This window comes from Lampris incognitus, chromosome 3, assembly GCF_029633865.1.
Source record: "Lampris incognitus isolate fLamInc1 chromosome 3, fLamInc1.hap2, whole genome shotgun sequence".
Lineage (NCBI taxonomy): Eukaryota > Metazoa > Chordata > Actinopteri > Lampriformes > Lampridae > Lampris > Lampris incognitus.
This window is the reverse complement of record NC_079213.1, coordinates 43,773,273-43,791,416: the sequence shown is the minus strand read 5'-3', so window position 1 is coordinate 43,791,416 and position 18,144 is coordinate 43,773,273.

Here is an 18,144-nt window from a genome sequence, read left to right as displayed (position 1 = left end):
ATGTCATAGTATTCAGATGTTTTCAACCTGACTTCATAGTATTCAGATGTTTTCAACATGATGTCATAGTATTGACATGTTTCAATATGACTTCATAGTATTCAGATGTTTTCAACATGACCTCATGGTATTCAAATGTTTTCAGCATGACTTCATAGTATTCAGATGTTTTATTTTTAAATGACTTCATAGTATTCAGATGTTTTCGACATGACGTCATAGTGTTCAGATGTTGTTTTTTTACATGACTTCATAGTATTCAGATGCTTTTTACATGACTTCATATAATTCAGGTGTTTTTAACATGACTTCATAGTATTCAGATGCTTTTAACATGACTTCATATAATTCAGGTGTTTTTAAAATGACTTCATAGTATTCAGATGCTTTTAACATGACTTCATATAATTCAGGTGTTTTTAACAGGACTTCATAGCATTCAGATGTTTTTTTTTAACATGACTTCATTGTATTCAGATGTTTTCAACATGATGTCATAGTATTCAGATGTCTTCAACATGACTTCATAGTATACAGAGGTTTTTTAACATGACTTCATAGTATTCAGATGATTTTTTTAACTTGACTTCATAGTATTAAGGTGTTTTCAACATGACTTCATAGTATTCAGATGGTTTCTACATGACTTCATAGTGTTCAAATGTTTTCAGCATGACTTCATATAATTCAGGTGTTTTTAACATGACTTCATAGTATTCAGATGCTTTTAACATAACTTCATATAATTCAGGTGTTTTTAACATGACTTCATAGTATTCAGATGTTTTCAGCATGACTTCATAGTATTCAGATGTTTTCGACATGACGTCATAGTGTTCAGATGTTGTTTTTTTACATGACTTCATAGTATTCAGATGCTTTTAACATGACTTCATATAATTCTGGTGTTTTTAACATGACTTCATAGTATTCAAATGCTTTTAACATGACTTCATATAATTCAGGTGTTTTTAACATGACTTCATAGTATTCAGATGCTTTTAACATGACTTCATATAATTCAGGTGTTTTTAACATGACTTCATACTATTCAGATGTTTTTTTTAACATGACTTCATAGTATTCAGATGTTGTTTTTAACATGACTTCATAGTATTCAGATGCTTTTAATATGACTTCATATAATTCCGTTGTTTTTAACATGTTTTCATAGTGTTCAGATGCTTTTAACATGACTTCATATAATTCAGTTGTTTTTAACATGACTTCATAGTATTCAGATGCTTTTAACATGACTTCATATAATTCAGGTGTTTTTAACATGACCTCATAGTATTCAGATGGTATTTTTAACATGATTTCATAGTATTCAGATGTTTTTTTGTAACATGACGTATTAGTATTCAGATGTTTCAACATGACTTCATAGTATTCAGATGTTTTTAACATGATGTCATAGTATTCAGATGTTTTCAACATAACTTCATGGTATTCAGATGTTTTTTTTAACATTACTTCATAGTATTCAGCTTGTTTTTTTTAACATGACTTCATAGTATTCAGATGTTTTTAACATGCCTTCATAGTATTCAGAAGTTTTCAACCTGACTTCAAAGTATTCAGATGTTTTCAACATGATGTGATAGCATTGAGAGGTTTTTAACATGCCTTCATAGTATTCAGAAGTTTTCAACATGACTTCATAGTATTCAAATGTTTTCAGCATGACTTCGTAGTATTCAGATGTTTTATTTTTAAATGACTTCATAGTATTCAGATGTTTTCGACATGACTTCATAATGTTCAGATGTTGTTTTTTTACATGACTTCATAGTATTCAGATGCTTTTAACATGACTTTATATAATTCAGGTGTTTTTAACATGACTTCATAGTATTCAGATGTTTTTAACATGACTTCATATAATTCAGGTGTTTTTAACATGACTTCATAGTATTCAGATGCTTTTAACATGACTTCATATAATTCAGGTGTTTTTAACATGACTTCATAGTATTCAGATGTTTTTTTTAACATGACTTCATAGTATTCAGATGTTTTCAACATGATGTCATAGTATTCAGATGTTTTCAACATGACTTCATAGTATTCAAATGTTTTCAGCATGACTTCATAATGTTCAGATGTTGTTTTTTTAAATGACTTCATAGTATTCAGATGTTTTCGACATGACGTCATAGTGTTCAGATGTTGTTTTTTTACATGACTTCATAGTATTCAGATGCTTTTAACATGACTTCATATAATTCAGGTGTTTTTAACATGACTTCATAGTATTCAGATGCTTTTAACATAACTTCATATAATTCAGGTGTTTTTAACATGACTTCATAGTATTCAGATGTTTTCAGCATGACTTCATAGTATTCAGATGTTTTATATTTAAATGACTTCATAGTATTCAGATGTTTTCGACATGACGTCATAGTGTTCAGATGTTGTTTTTTTACATGACTTCATTGTATTCAGATGCTTTTAACATGACTTCATATAATTCTGGTGTTTTTAACATGACTTCATAGTATTCAAATGCTTTTAACATGACTTCATATAATTCAGGTGTTTTTAACATGACTTCATAGTATTCAGATGGTTTTTTTTAACATGACTTCATAGTATTCAGATGTTTTCAACATGATATCATAGTATTCAGATGCTTTTAACATAACTTCATATAATTCAGGTGTTTTTAACATGACTTCATAGTATTCAGATGTTTTCAGCATGACTTCATATTATTCAGATGTTTTATATTTAAATGACTTCATAGTATTCAGATGTTTTCGACATGACGTCATAGTGTTCAGATGTTGTTTTTTTACATGACTTCATTGTATTCAGATGCTTTTAACATGACTTCATATAATTCTGGTGTTTTTAACATGACTTCATAGTATTCAAATGCTTTTAACATGACTTCATATAATTCAGGTGTTTTTAACATGACTTCATAGTATTCAGATGTTTTTTTTTAACATGACTTCATAGTATTCAGATGTTTTCAACATGATGTCATAGTATTCAGATGTTTTCAACCTGACTTCATAGTATTCAGATGTTTTCAACATGATGTCATAGTATTGGCTTGTTTTCAACCTGACTTCATAGTATTCAGATGTTTTCAACATGATGTCATAATATTGACATGTTTTCAACCTGACTTCATAGTATTCAATATTTTCAACATGATGTCATAGTATTGACATTTTTCAACATGACTTCATATTATTCAGATGTTTTCAACATGACCTCATGGTATTCAAATGTTTTCAGCATGACTTCATAGTATTCAGATGTTTTATTTTTAAATGACTTCATAGTATTCAGATGTTTTCGACATGACGTCATAGTGTTCAGATGTTGTTTTTTTACATGACTTCATAGTATTCAGATGCTTTTAACATAACTTCATATAATTCAGGTGTTTTTAACATGACTTCATAGTATTCAGATGTTTTCAGCATGACTTCATAGTATTCAGTTGTTTTATATTTAAATGACTTCATAGTATTCAGATGTTTTCGACATGACGTCATAGTGTTCAGATGTTGTTTTTTTACATGACTTCATTGTATTCAGATGCTTTTAACATGACTTCATATAATTCTGGTGTTTTTAACATGACTTCATAGTATTCAAATGCTTTTAACATGACTTCATATAATTCAGGTGTTTTTAACATGACTTCATAGTATTCAGATGGTTTTTTTTAACATGACTTCATAGTATTCAGATGTTTTCAACATGATGTCATAGTATTCAGATGTTTTCAACCTGACTTCATAGTATTCAGATGTTTTCAACATGATGTCATAGTATTGGCATGTTTTCAACCTGACTTCATAGTATTCAGATGTTTTCAACATGATGTCATAATATTGACATGTTTTCAACCTGACTTCATAGTATTCAGATGTTTTCAACATGATGTCATAGTATTTACATGTTTCAACATGACTTCATAGTATTCAGATGTTTTCAACATGACCTCATGGTATTCAAATGTTTTCAGCATGACTTCATAGTATTCAGATGTTTTATTTTTAAATGACTTCATAGTATTCAGATGTTTTCGACATGACGTCATAGTGTTCAGATGTTGTTTTTTTACATGACTTCATAGTATTCAGATGCTTTTTACATGACTTCATATAATTCAGGTGTTTTTAACATGACTTCATAGTATTCAGATGCTTTTAACATAACTTCATATAATTCAGGTGTTTTTAACATGACTTCATAGTATTCAGATGTTTTCAGCATGACTTCATAGTATTCAGATGTTTTTAACATGACTTCATAGTATTCAGATGTTTTTTTTAACATGACTTCATAGTATTCAGATGTTTTCAACATGATGTCATAGTATTCAGATGTTTTCAACATGACTTCATAGTATTCAAATGTTTTCAGCATGACTTCATAATGTTCAGATGTTGTTTTTTTAAATGACTTCATAGTATTCAGATGTTTTCGACATGACGTCAAAGTGTTCAGATGTTGTTTTTTTACATGACTTCATAGTATTCAGATGCTTTTAACATGACTTCATATAATTCAGGTGTTTTTAACATGACTTCATAGTATTCAGATGCTTTTAACATAACTTCATATAATTCAGGTGTTTTTAACATGACTTCATAGTATTCAGATGTTTTCAGCATGACTTCATAGTATTCAGATGTTTTATATTTAAATGACTTCATAGTATTCAGATGTTTTCGACATGACGTCATAGTGTTCAGATGTTGTTTTTTTACATGACTTCATTGTATTCAGATGCTTTTAACATGACTTCATATAATTCTGGTGTTTTTAACATGACTTCATAGTATTCAAATGCTTTTAACATGACTTCATATAATTCAGGTGTTTTTAACATGACTTCATAGTATTCAGATGGTTTTTTTTAACATGACTTCATAGTATTCAGATGTTTTCAACATGATGTCATAGTATTCAGATGTTTTCAACCTGACTTCATAGTATTCAGATGTTTTCAACATGATGTCATAGTATTGACATGTTTCAATATGACTTCATAGTATTCAGATGTTTTCAACATGACCTCATGGTATTCAAATGTTTTCAGCATGACTTCATAGTATTCAGATGTTTTATTTTTAAATGACTTCATAGTATTCAGATGTTTTCGACATGACGTCATAGTGTTCAGATGTTGTTTTTTTACATGACTTCATAGTATTCAGATGCTTTTTACATGACTTCATATAATTCAGGTGTTTTTAACATGACTTCATAGTATTCAGATGCTTTTAACATGACTTCATATAATTCAGGTGTTTTTAAAATGACTTCATAGTATTCAGATGCTTTTAACATGACTTCATATAATTCAGGTGTTTTTAACAGGACTTCATAGCATTCAGATTTTTTTTTTTAACATGACTTCATTGTATTCAGATGTTTTCAACATGATGTCATAGTATTCAGATGTCTTCAACATGACTTCATAGTATACAGAGGTTTTTTAACATGACTTCATAGTATTCAGATGATTTTTTTAACTTGACTTCATAGTATTAAGGTGTTTTCAACCTGACTTCATAGTATTCAGATGTTTTCTACATGACTTCATAGTGTTCAAATGTTTTCAGCATGACTTCATATAATTCAGGTGTTTTTAACATGACTTCATAGTATTCAGATGCTTTTAACATAACTTCATATAATTCAGGTGTTTTTAACATGACTTCATAGTATTCAGATGTTTTCAGCATGACTTCATAGTATTCAGATGTTTTCGACATGACGTCATAGTGTTCAGATGTTGTTTTTTTACATGACTTCATAGTATTCAGATGCTTTTAACATGACTTCATATAATTCTGGTGTTTTTAACATGACTTCATAGTATTCAAATGCTTTTAACATGACTTCATATAATTCAGGTGTTTTTAACATGACTTCATAGTATTCAGATGCTTTTAACATGACTTCATATAATTCAGGTGTTTTTAACATGACTTCATACTATTCAGATGTTTTTTTTAACATGACTTCATAGTATTCAGATGTTGTTTTTAACATGACTTCATAGTATTCAGATGCTTTTAATATGACTTCATATAATTCCGTTGTTTTTAACATGTTTTCATAGTGTTCAGATGCTTTTAACATGACTTCATATAATTCAGTTGTTTTTAACATGACTTCATAGTATTCAGATGCTTTTAACATGACTTCATATAATTCAGGTGTTTTTAACATGACCTCATAGTATTCAGATGGTATTTTTAACATGATTTCATAGTATTCAGATGTTTTTTTGTAACATGACGTATTAGTATTCAGATGTTTCAACATGACTTCATAGTATTCAGATGTTTTTAACATGATGTCATAGTATTCAGATGTTTTCAACATAACTTCATGGTATTCAGATGTTTTTTTTAACATTACTTCATAGTATTCAGCTTGTTTTTTTTAACATGACTTCATAGTATTCAGATGTTTTTAACATGCCTTCATAGTATTCAGAAGTTTTCAACCTGACTTCAAAGTATTCAGATGTTTTCAACATGATGTGTTAGCATTGAGAGGTTTTCAACATGCCTTCATATTATTCAGAAGTTTTCAACATGACTTCATAGTATTCAAATGTTTTCAGCATGACTTCGTAGTATTCAGATGTTTTATTTTTAAATGACTTCATAGTATTCAGATGTTTTCGACATGACTTCATCATGTTCAGATGTTGTTTTTTTACATGACTTCATAGTATTCAGATGCTTTTAACATGACTTTATATAATTCAGGTGTTTTTAACATGACTTCATAGTATTCAGATGTTTTTAACATGACTTCATATAATTCAGGTGTTTTTAACATGACTTCATAGTATTCAGATGCTTTTAACATGACTTCATATAATTCAGGTGTTTTTAACATGACTTCATAGTATTCAGATGCTTTTAACATGACTTCATATAATTCCGCTGTTTTTAACATGACTTCATAGTATTCAGATGTTTTTTTTAACATGACTTCATAGTATTCAGATGTTTTCAACATGATGTCATAGTATTCAGATGTTTTCAACATGACTTCATAGTATTCAAATGTTTTCAGCATGACTTCATAATGTTCAGATGTTGTTTTTTTAAATGACTTCATAGTATTCAGATGTTTTCGACATGACGTCATAGTGTTCAGATGTTGTTTTTTTACATGACTTCATAGTATTCAGATGCTTTTAACATGACTTCATATAATTCAGGTGTTTTTAACATGACTTCATAGTATTCAGATGCTTTTAACATAACTTCATATAATTCAGGTGTTTTTAACATGACTTCATAGTATTCAGATGTTTTCAGCATGACTTCATAGTATTCAGATGTTTTATATTTAAATGACTTCATAGTATTCAGATGTTTTCGACATGACGTCATAGTGTTCAGATGTTGTTTTTTTACATGACTTCATTGTATTCAGATGCTTTTAACATGACTTCATATAATTCTGGTGTTTTTAACATGACTTCATAGTATTCAAATGCTTTTAACATGACTTCATATAATTCAGGTGTTTTTAACATGACTTCATAGTATTCAGATGGTTTTTTTTAACATGACTTCATAGTATTCAGATGTTTTCAACATGATATCATAGTATTCAGATGCTTTTAACATAACTTCATATAATTCAGGTGTTTTTAACATGACTTCATAGTATTCAGATGTTTTCAGCATGACTTCATATTATTCAGATGTTTTATATTTAAATGACTTCATAGTATTCAGATGTTTTCGACATGACGTCATAGTGTTCAGATGTTGTTTTTTTACATGACTTCATTGTATTCAGATGCTTTTAACATGACTTCATATAATTCTGGTGTTTTTAACATGACTTCATAGTATTCAAATGCTTTTAACATGACTTCATATAATTCAGGTGTTTTTAACATGACTTCATAGTATTCAGATGTTTTTTTTTAACATGACTTCATAGTATTCAGATGTTTTCAACATGATGTCATAGTATTCAGATGTTTTCAACCTGACTTCATAGTATTCAGATGTTTTCAACATGATGTCATAGTATTGGCTTGTTTTCAACCTGACTTCATAGTATTCAGATGTTTTCAACATGATGTCATAATATTGACATGTTTTCAACCTGACTTCATAGTATTCAATATTTTCAACATGATGTCATAGTATTGACATTTTTCAACATGACTTCATAGTATTCAGATGTTTTCAACATGACCTCATGGTATTCAAATGTTTTCAGCATGACTTCATAGTATTCAGATGTTTTATTTTTAAATGACTTCATAGTATTCAGATGTTTTCGACATGACGTCATAGTGTTCAGATGTTGTTTTTTTACATGACTTCATAGTATTCAGATGCTTTTAACATAACTTCATATAATTCAGGTGTTTTTAACATGACTTCATAGTATTCAGATGTTTTCAGCATGACTTCATAGTATTCAGATGTTTTATATTTAAATGACTTCATAGTATTCAGATGTTTTCGACATGACGTCATAGTGTTCAGATGTTGTTTTTTTACATGACTTCATTGTATTCAGATGCTTTTAACATGACTTCATATAATTCTGGTGTTTTTAACATGACTTCATAGTATTCAAATGCTTTTAACATGACTTCATATAATTCAGGTGTTTTTAACATGACTTCATAGTATTCAGATGGTTTTTTTTAACATGACTTCATAGTATTCAGATGTTTTCAACATGATGTCATAGTATTCAGATGTTTTCAACCTGACTTCATAGTATTCAGATGTTTTCAACATGATGTCATAGTATTGGCATGTTTTCAACCTGACTTCATAGTATTCAGATGTTTTCAACATGATGTCATAATATTGACATGTTTTCAACCTGACTTCATAGTATTCAGATGTTTTCAACATGATGTCATAGTATTGACATGTTTCAACATGACTTCATAGTATTCAGATGTTTTCAACATGACCTCATGGTATTCAAATGTTTTCAGCATGACTTCATAGTATTCAGATGTTTTATTTTTAAATGACTTCATAGTATTCAGATGTTTTCGACATGACGTCATAGTGTTCAGATGTTGTTTTTTTACATGACTTCATAGTATTCAGATGCTTTTTACATGACTTCATATAATTCAGGTGTTTTTAACATGACTTCATAGTATTCAGATGCTTTTAACATGACTTCATGTAATTCAGGTGTTTTTAACATGAGTTCATAGTATTCAGATGCTTTTAACATGACTTCATATAATTCAGGTGTTTTTAACAGGACTTCATACTATTCAGATGTTTTTTTTAACATGACTTCATAGTATTCAGATGTTGTTTTTAACATGACTTCATAGTATTCAGATGCTTTTAATATGACTTCATATAATTCCGTTGTTTTTAACATGTTTTCATAGTGTTCAGATGCTTTTAACATGACTTCATATAATTCAGTTGTTTTTAACATGACTTCATAGTATTCAGATGCTTTTAACATGACTTCATATAATTCAGGTGTTTTTAACATGACCTCATAGTATTCAGATGGTATTTTTAACATGATTTCATAGTATTCAGATGTTTTTTTGTAACATGACGTATTAGTATTCAGATGTTTCAACATGACTTCATAGTATTCAGATGTTTTTAACATGATGTCATAGCATTCAGATGTTTTCAACATAACTTCATGGTATTCAGATGTTTTTTTTAACATTACTTCATAGTATTCAGCTTGTTTTTTTTAACATGACTTCATAGTATTCAGATGTTTTTAACATGCCTTCATAGTATTCAGAAGTTTTCAACCTGACTTCAAAGTTTTCAGATGTTTTCAACATGATGTGATAGCATTGAGAGGTTTTTAACATGCCTTCATAGTATTCAGAAGTTTTCAACATGACTTCATAGTATTCAAATGTTTTCAGCATGACTTCATAGTATTCAGATGTTTTATTTTTAAATGACTTCATAGTATTCAGATGTTTTCGACATGACGTCATAATGTTCAGATGTTGTTTTTTTACATGACTTCATAGTATTCAGATGCTTTTAACATGACTTTATATAATTCAGGTGTTTTTAACATGACTTCATAGTATTCAGATGTTTTTAACATGACTTCATATAATTCAGGTGTTTTTAACATGACTTCATAGTATTCAGATGCTTTTAACATGACTTCATATAATTCAGGTGTTTTTAACATGACTTCATAGTATTCAGATGCTTTTAACATGACTTCATATAATTCCGCTGTTTTTAACATGACTTCATAGTATTCAGATGTTATTTTTAACATGACTTCATAGTATTCAGATGTTTTCAACATGATGTCATAGTATTCAGATGTTTTCAACATGACTTCATAGTATTCAAATGTTTTCAGCATGACTTCATAATGTTCAGATGTTGTTTTTTTAAATGACTTCATAGTATTCAGATGTTTTCGACATGACGTCATAGTGTTCAGATGTTGTTTTTTTACATGACTTCATAGTATTCAGATGCTTTTAACATGACTTCATATAATTCAGGTGTTTTTAACATGACTTCATAGTATTCAGATGCTTTTAACATAACATCATATAATTCAGGTGTTTTTAACATGACTTCATAGTATTCAGATGTTTTCAGCATGACTTCATAGTATTCAGATGTTTTATATTTAAATGACTTCATAGTATTCAGATGTTTTCGACATGACGTCATAGTGTTCAGATGTTGTTTTTTTACATGACTTCATTGTATTCAGATGCTTTTAACATGACTTCATATAATTCTGGTGTTTTTAACATGACTTCATAGTATTCAAATGCTTTTAACATGACTTCATATAATTCAGGTGTTTTTAACATGACTTCATAGTATTCAGATGGTTTTTTTTAACATGACTTCATAGTATTCAGATGTTTTCAACATGATATCATAGTATTCAGATGCTTTTAACATAACTTCATATAATTCAGGTGTTTTTAACATGACTTCATAGTATTCAGATGTTTTCAGCATGACTTCATATTATTCAGATGTTTTATATTTAAATGACTTCATAGTATTCAGATGTTTTCGACATGACGTCATAGTGTTCAGATGTTGTTTTTTTACATGACTTCATTGTATTCAGATGCTTTTAACATGACTTCATATAATTCTGGTGTTTTTAACATGACTTCATAGTATTCAAATGCTTTTAACATGACTTCATATAATTCAGGTGTTTTTAACATGACTTCATAGTATTCAGATGGTTTTTTTAACATGACTTCATAGTATTCAGATGTTTTCAACATGATGTCATAGTATTCAGATGTTTTCAACCTGACTTCATAGTATTCAGATGTTTTCAACATGATGTCATAGTATTGGCATGTTTTCAACCTGACTTCATAGTATTCAGATGTTTTCAACATGATGTCATAATATTGACATGTTTTCAACCTGACTTCATAGTATTCAATATTTTCAACATGATGTCATAGTATTGACATTTTTCAACATGACTTCATAGTATTCAGATGTTTTCAACATGACCTCATGGTATTCAAATGTTTTCAGCATGACTTCATAGTATTCAGATGTTTTATTTTTAAATGACTTCATAGTATTCAGATGTTTTCGACATGACGTCATAGTGTTCAGATGTTGTTTTTTTACATGACTTCATAGTATTCAGATGCTTTTAACATAACTTCATATAATTCAGGTGTTTTTAACATGACTTCATAGTATTCAGATGTTTTCAGCATGACTTCATAGTATTCAGATGTTTTATATTTAAATGACTTCATAGTATTCAGATGTTTTCGACATGACGTCATAGTGTTCAGATGTTGTTTTTTTACATGACTTCATTGTATTCAGATGCTTTTAACATGACTTCATATAATTCTGGTGTTTTTAACATGACTTCATAGTATTCAAATGCTTTTAACATGACTTCATATAATTCAGTTGTTTTTAACATGACTTCATAGTATTCAGATGCTTTTAACATTACTTCATATAATTCAGGTGTTTTCAACATGATGTCATAGTATTCAGATGTTTTCAACATGAGTTCATAGTATTCCGAGGTTTTTTTAACATGACTTCGTAGTATTCAGATGTTTCAACATGATGTCATAGTATTGGCATGTTTTCAACCTGACTTCATAGTATTCAGATGTTTTCAACATGATGTCATAATATTGACATGTTTTCAACCTGACTTCATAGTATTCAATGTTTCCACATGATGTCATAGTATTGAGCTGTTTTCAGCATGACCTCATGGTATTCAAATGTTTTCGACATGACGTCATAGTGTTCAGATGTTGTTTTTTTACATGACTTCATAGTATTCAGATGCTTTTTACATGACTTCATAGTATTCAGATGGTTTTTTTAACATGACTTCATAGTATTCAGATGTTTTCAACATGATGTCATAGTATTCAGATGTCTTCAACATGACTTCATAGTATACAGACGTTTTTTAACATGACTTCACAGTATTCAGATGATTTTTTTAACTTGACTTCATAGTATTAAGGTGTTTTCAACCTGACTTCATAGTATTCAGATGTTTTCAACATGACTTCATAGTGTTCAAATGTTTTCAGCATGACTTCATAGTATACAGACGTTTTTCAACATGACTTATTAGTATTCAGATGTGTTTTTAACATGACTTCATAGTATTCAGATGGTATTTTTAACATGACTTCATAGTATTCAGAAGTTTTTTGTAACATGACTTCATAGTATTCAGATGTTTCAACATGACTTCATGGTATTCAGATGTTTTTAACATGACGTCATCGTATTCAGATGTTTTTAACATGACGACATAGGATTCAGATGTTTTCAACATGCCTTAATAGTATTCAGAAGTTTTCAACCTGACTTCATAGTATTCAGATGTTTTCAACATGATGTCATAATATTGACATGTTTTCAACCTGACTTCATAGTATTCAATGTTTTCAACATGATGTCATAGTATTGAGATGTTTCAACATGACTTCATAGTATTCAGATGTTTTCAACATGACCTCATGGTATTCAAATGTTTTCAGCATGACTTCATAGTATTCAGATGCTTTATTTTTAAATGACTTCATAGTATTCAGATGTTTTCGACATGACGTCATAGTGTTCAGATGTTGTTTTTTTTACATGACTTCATAGTATTCAGATGCTTTTTACATGACTTCATATAATTCAGGTGTTTTTAACATGACTTCATAGTATTCATATGCTTTTAACATGACTTCATATAATTCAGGTGTTTTTAACATGACTTCATAGTATTCAGATGCTTTTAACATGACTTCATATAATTCAGGTGTTTTTAACAAGACATCATAGTATTCAGATGATTTTTTTTAACATGACTTCATAGTATTCAGATGTTTTCAACATGATGTCATAGTATTCAGATGTCTTCAACATGACTTCATAGTATACAGACGTTTTTTAACATGACTTCATAGTATTCAGATGATTTTTTTAACTTGACTTCATAGTATTAAGGTGTTTTCAACCTGACTTCATAGTATTCAGATGATTTTTTTAACTTGACTTCATAGTATTAAGGTGTTTTCAACATGACTTATTAGTATTCAGATGTGTTTTCAACATGACTTCATAGTGTTCAAATGTTTTCAGCATGACTTCATAGTATTCAGATGTTTTATTTTTAAATGACTTCATAGTATTCAGATGTTTTCGACATGACGTCATAATGTTCAGATGTGGTTTTTTTACATGACTTCATAGTATTCAGATGCTTTTAACATGACTTCATATAATTCAGGTGTTTTTAACATGACTTCATAGTATTCAGATGCTTTTAACATGACGTCATATAATTCAGGTGCTTTTAACATGACTTCATAGTATACAGACGTTTTTCAACATGACTTATTAGTATTCAGAAGTGTTTTTAACATGACTTCATAGTATTCAGATGGTATTTTTAACATGACTTCATAGTATTCAGATGTTTTTTGTAACATGACTTCATAGTATTCAGATGTTTCAACATGACTTCATGGTATTCAGATGTTTTTAACATGACGTCATCGTATTCAGATGTTTTTAACATGACGACATAGGATTCAGATGTTTTCAACATGCCTTAATAGTATTCAGAAGTTTTCAACCTGACATCATAGTATTCAGATGTTTTCAACATGATATCATAATATTGACATGTTTTCAACCTGACTTCATAGTATTCAATGTTTTCAACATGATGTCATAGTATTCAGATGTCTTCAACATGACTTCATAGTATACAGACGTTTTTCAACATGACTTATTAGTATTCAGATGTGTTTTTAACATGACTTCATAGTATTCAGATGGTATTTTTAACATGACTTCATAGTATTCAGATGTTTTTTTGTAACATGACTTCATAGTATTCAGATGTTTCAACATGACTTCATGGTATTCAGATGTTTTTAACATGACGTCATCGTATTCAGATGTTTTTAACATGACGTCATAGGATTCAGATGTTTTCAACATAACTTCATGATATTCAGATGTTTTTTTAACATTACTTCATAGTATTAAGCTCGTTTTTTTAACATGACTTCATAGTATTCAGATGTTTTTAACATGCCTTAATAGTATTCAGAAGTTTTCAACCTGACTTCATAGTATTCAGATGTTTTCAACATGATGTCATAGTATTGGCATGTTTTCAACCTGACTTCATAGTATTCAGATGTTTTCAACATGATGTCATAATATTGACATGTTTTCAACCTGACTTCATAGTATTCAATGTTTTCAACATGATGTCATAGTATTGAGCTGTTTTCAGCATGACCTCATGGTATTCAAATGTTTTCGACATGACGTCATAGTGTTCAGATGCTGTTTTTTTACATGACTTCATAGTATTCAGATGCTTTTTACATGACTTCATAGTATTCAGATGGTTTTTTTTAACATGACTTCATAGTATTCAGATGTTTTCAACATGATGTCATAGTATTCAGATGTCTTCAACATGACTTCATAGTATACAGACGTTTTTTAACATGACTTCATAGTATTCAGATGATTTTTTTAACTTGACTTCATAGTATTAAGGTGTTTTCAACCTGACTTCATAGTATTCAGATGTTTTCAACATGACTTCATAGTGTTCAAATGTTTTCAGCATGACTTCATAGTATACAGACGTTTTTCAACATGACTTATTAGTATTCAGATGTGTTTTTAACATGACTTCATAGTATTCAGATGGTATTTTTAACATGACTTCATAGTATTCAGAAGTTTTTTGTAACATGACTTCATAGTATTCAGATGTTTCAACATGACTTCATGGTATTCAGATGTTTTTAACATGACGTCATCGTATTCAGATGTTTTTAACATGACGACATAGGATTCAGATGTTTTCAACATGCCTTAATAGTATTCAGAAGTTTTCAACCTGACTTCATAGTATTCAGATGTTTTCAACATGATGTCATAATATTGACATGTTTTCAACCTGACTTCATAGTATTCAATGTTTTCAACATGATGTCATAGTATTGAGATGTTTCAACATGACTTCATAGTATTCAGATGTTTTCAACATGACCTCATGGTATTCAAATGTTTTCAGCATGACTTCATAGTATTCAGATGCTTTATTTTTAAATGACTTCATAGTATTCAGATGTTTTCGACATGACGTCATAGTGTTCAGATGTTGTTTTTTTTACATGACTTCATAGTATTCAGATGCTTTTTACATGACTTCATGTAATTCAGGTGTTTTTAACATGACTTCATAGTATTCATATGCTTTTAACATGACTTCATATAATTCAGGTGTTTTTAACATGACTTCATAGTATTCAGATGCTTTTAACATGACTTCATATAATTCAGGTGTTTTTAACAAGACTTCATAGTATTCAGATGATTTTTTTTAAGATGACTTCATAGTATTCAGATGTTTTCAACATGATGTCATAGTATTCAGATGTCTTCAACATGACTTCATAGTATACAGACGTTTTTTAACATCACTTCATAGTATTCAGATGATTTTTTTAACTTGACTTCATAGTATTAAGGTGTTTTCAACCTGACTTCATAGTATTCAGATGTTTCAACGTGACTTCATAGTATTCAGATGTTTTCAACATGACTTATTAGTATTCAGATGTGTTTTTAACATGACTTCATAGCATTCAGATGGTTTTTTTAACATGACTTCATAGTATTCAGATGTTTTTTTGTAACATGACTTCATAGTATTCAGATGTTTCAACATGACTTCATGGTATTCAGATGTTTTTAACATGACTTCATAGTATTCAGATGTTTATAACATGCCTTAATGTACTCAGAAGTTTTCAACCTGACTTCATAGTATACAGATGTTTTCAACATGATGTCATAGTATTGGCATGTTTTCAACCTGACTTCATAGTATTCAGATGTTTTCAACATGATGTCATAATATTGACATGTTTTCAACCTGACTTCATAGTATTCAATGTTTTCAACATGATGTCATAGTATTGAGATGTTTCAACATGACTTCATAGTATTCAGATGTTTTATTTTTAAATGACTTCATAGTATTAAGGTGTTTTCAACCTGACTTCATAGTATTCAGATGTTTCAACATGACTTCATAGTATTCAAATGTTTTCAGCATGACTTCATAGTATTCAGATGTTTTATTTTTAAATGACTTCATAGTATTCAGATGTTTTCGACATGACGTCATAATGTTCAGATGTTGTTTTTTTACATGACTTCATAGTATTCAGATGCTTTTAACATGACTTCATATAATTCAGGTGTTTTGAACATGACTTCATAGTATTCAGATGCTTTTAACATGACTTCATAGTATTCAGATGCTTTTAACATGACTTCATATAATTCAGTTGTTTTTAACAAGACTTCATAGTATTCAGATGCTTTTAACATGACTTCACATAATTCAGATGTTTCAACGTGACTTCATAGTATTCAGATGTTTTCAACATGACTTATTAGTATTCAGATGTTTTTTTAACATGACTTCATAGTATTCAGATGCTTTTAACATGACTTCATGTAATTCAGGTGTTTTTAACATGACTTCATAGTATTCAGATGTTTTCAGCATGACTTCATAGTATTCAGATGCTTTATATTTAGATGACTTCATAGTATTCAGATGTTTTCAACATGATGTCATAGTATTCAGATGCTTTTAACATGACTTCATAGTATTCAGATGTTTTTTTAACATGACTTCATAGTATTCAGATGGTATTTTTAACATGACTTCATAGTATTCAGATGTTTTTTTGTAACATGACTTCATAGTATTCAGGTGTTTCAATATGACTTCATGGTATTCAGATGTTTTTAACATGACGTCATCGTGTTCAGATGTTTTTAACATGACGTCATAGGATTCAGATGTTTTCAACATAACTTCATGATATTCAGATGTTTTTTTAACATTACTTCATAGTATTCAGCTGGTTTTTTTAACATGACTTCATAGTATTCAGATGTTTTTAACATGCCTTGATAGTATTCAGAAGTTTTCAAACTGACTTCATAGTATTCAGATGTTTTCAACATGATGTCATAGTATTGGCATGTTTTCAACCTGACTTCATAGTATTCAGATGTTTTCAACATGATGTCATAATATTGACATGTTTTCAACCTGACTTCATAGTATTCATTGTTTTCAACATGATGTCATAGTATTGAGATGTTTCAACATGACTTCATAGTATTCAGATGTTTTCAACATGACCTCATGGTATTCAAATGTTTTCAGCATGACTTCATAGTATTCAGATGTTTTATTTTTAAATGACTTCATAGTATTCAGATGTTTTTAACATGACTTCATAGTATTCAGATGCTTTTAACATGACGTCATATAATTCAGGTGCTTTTAACATGACTTCATAGTATACAGACGTTTTTCAATATGACTTATTAGTATTCAGAAGTGTTTTTAACATGACTTCATAGTATTCAGATGGTATTTTTAACATGACTTCATAGTATTCAGATGTTTTTTGTAACATGACTTCATAGTATTCAGATGTTTCAACATGACTTCATGGTATTCAGATGTTTTTAACATGACGTCATCGTATTCAGATGTTTTTAACATGACGACATAGGATTCAGATGT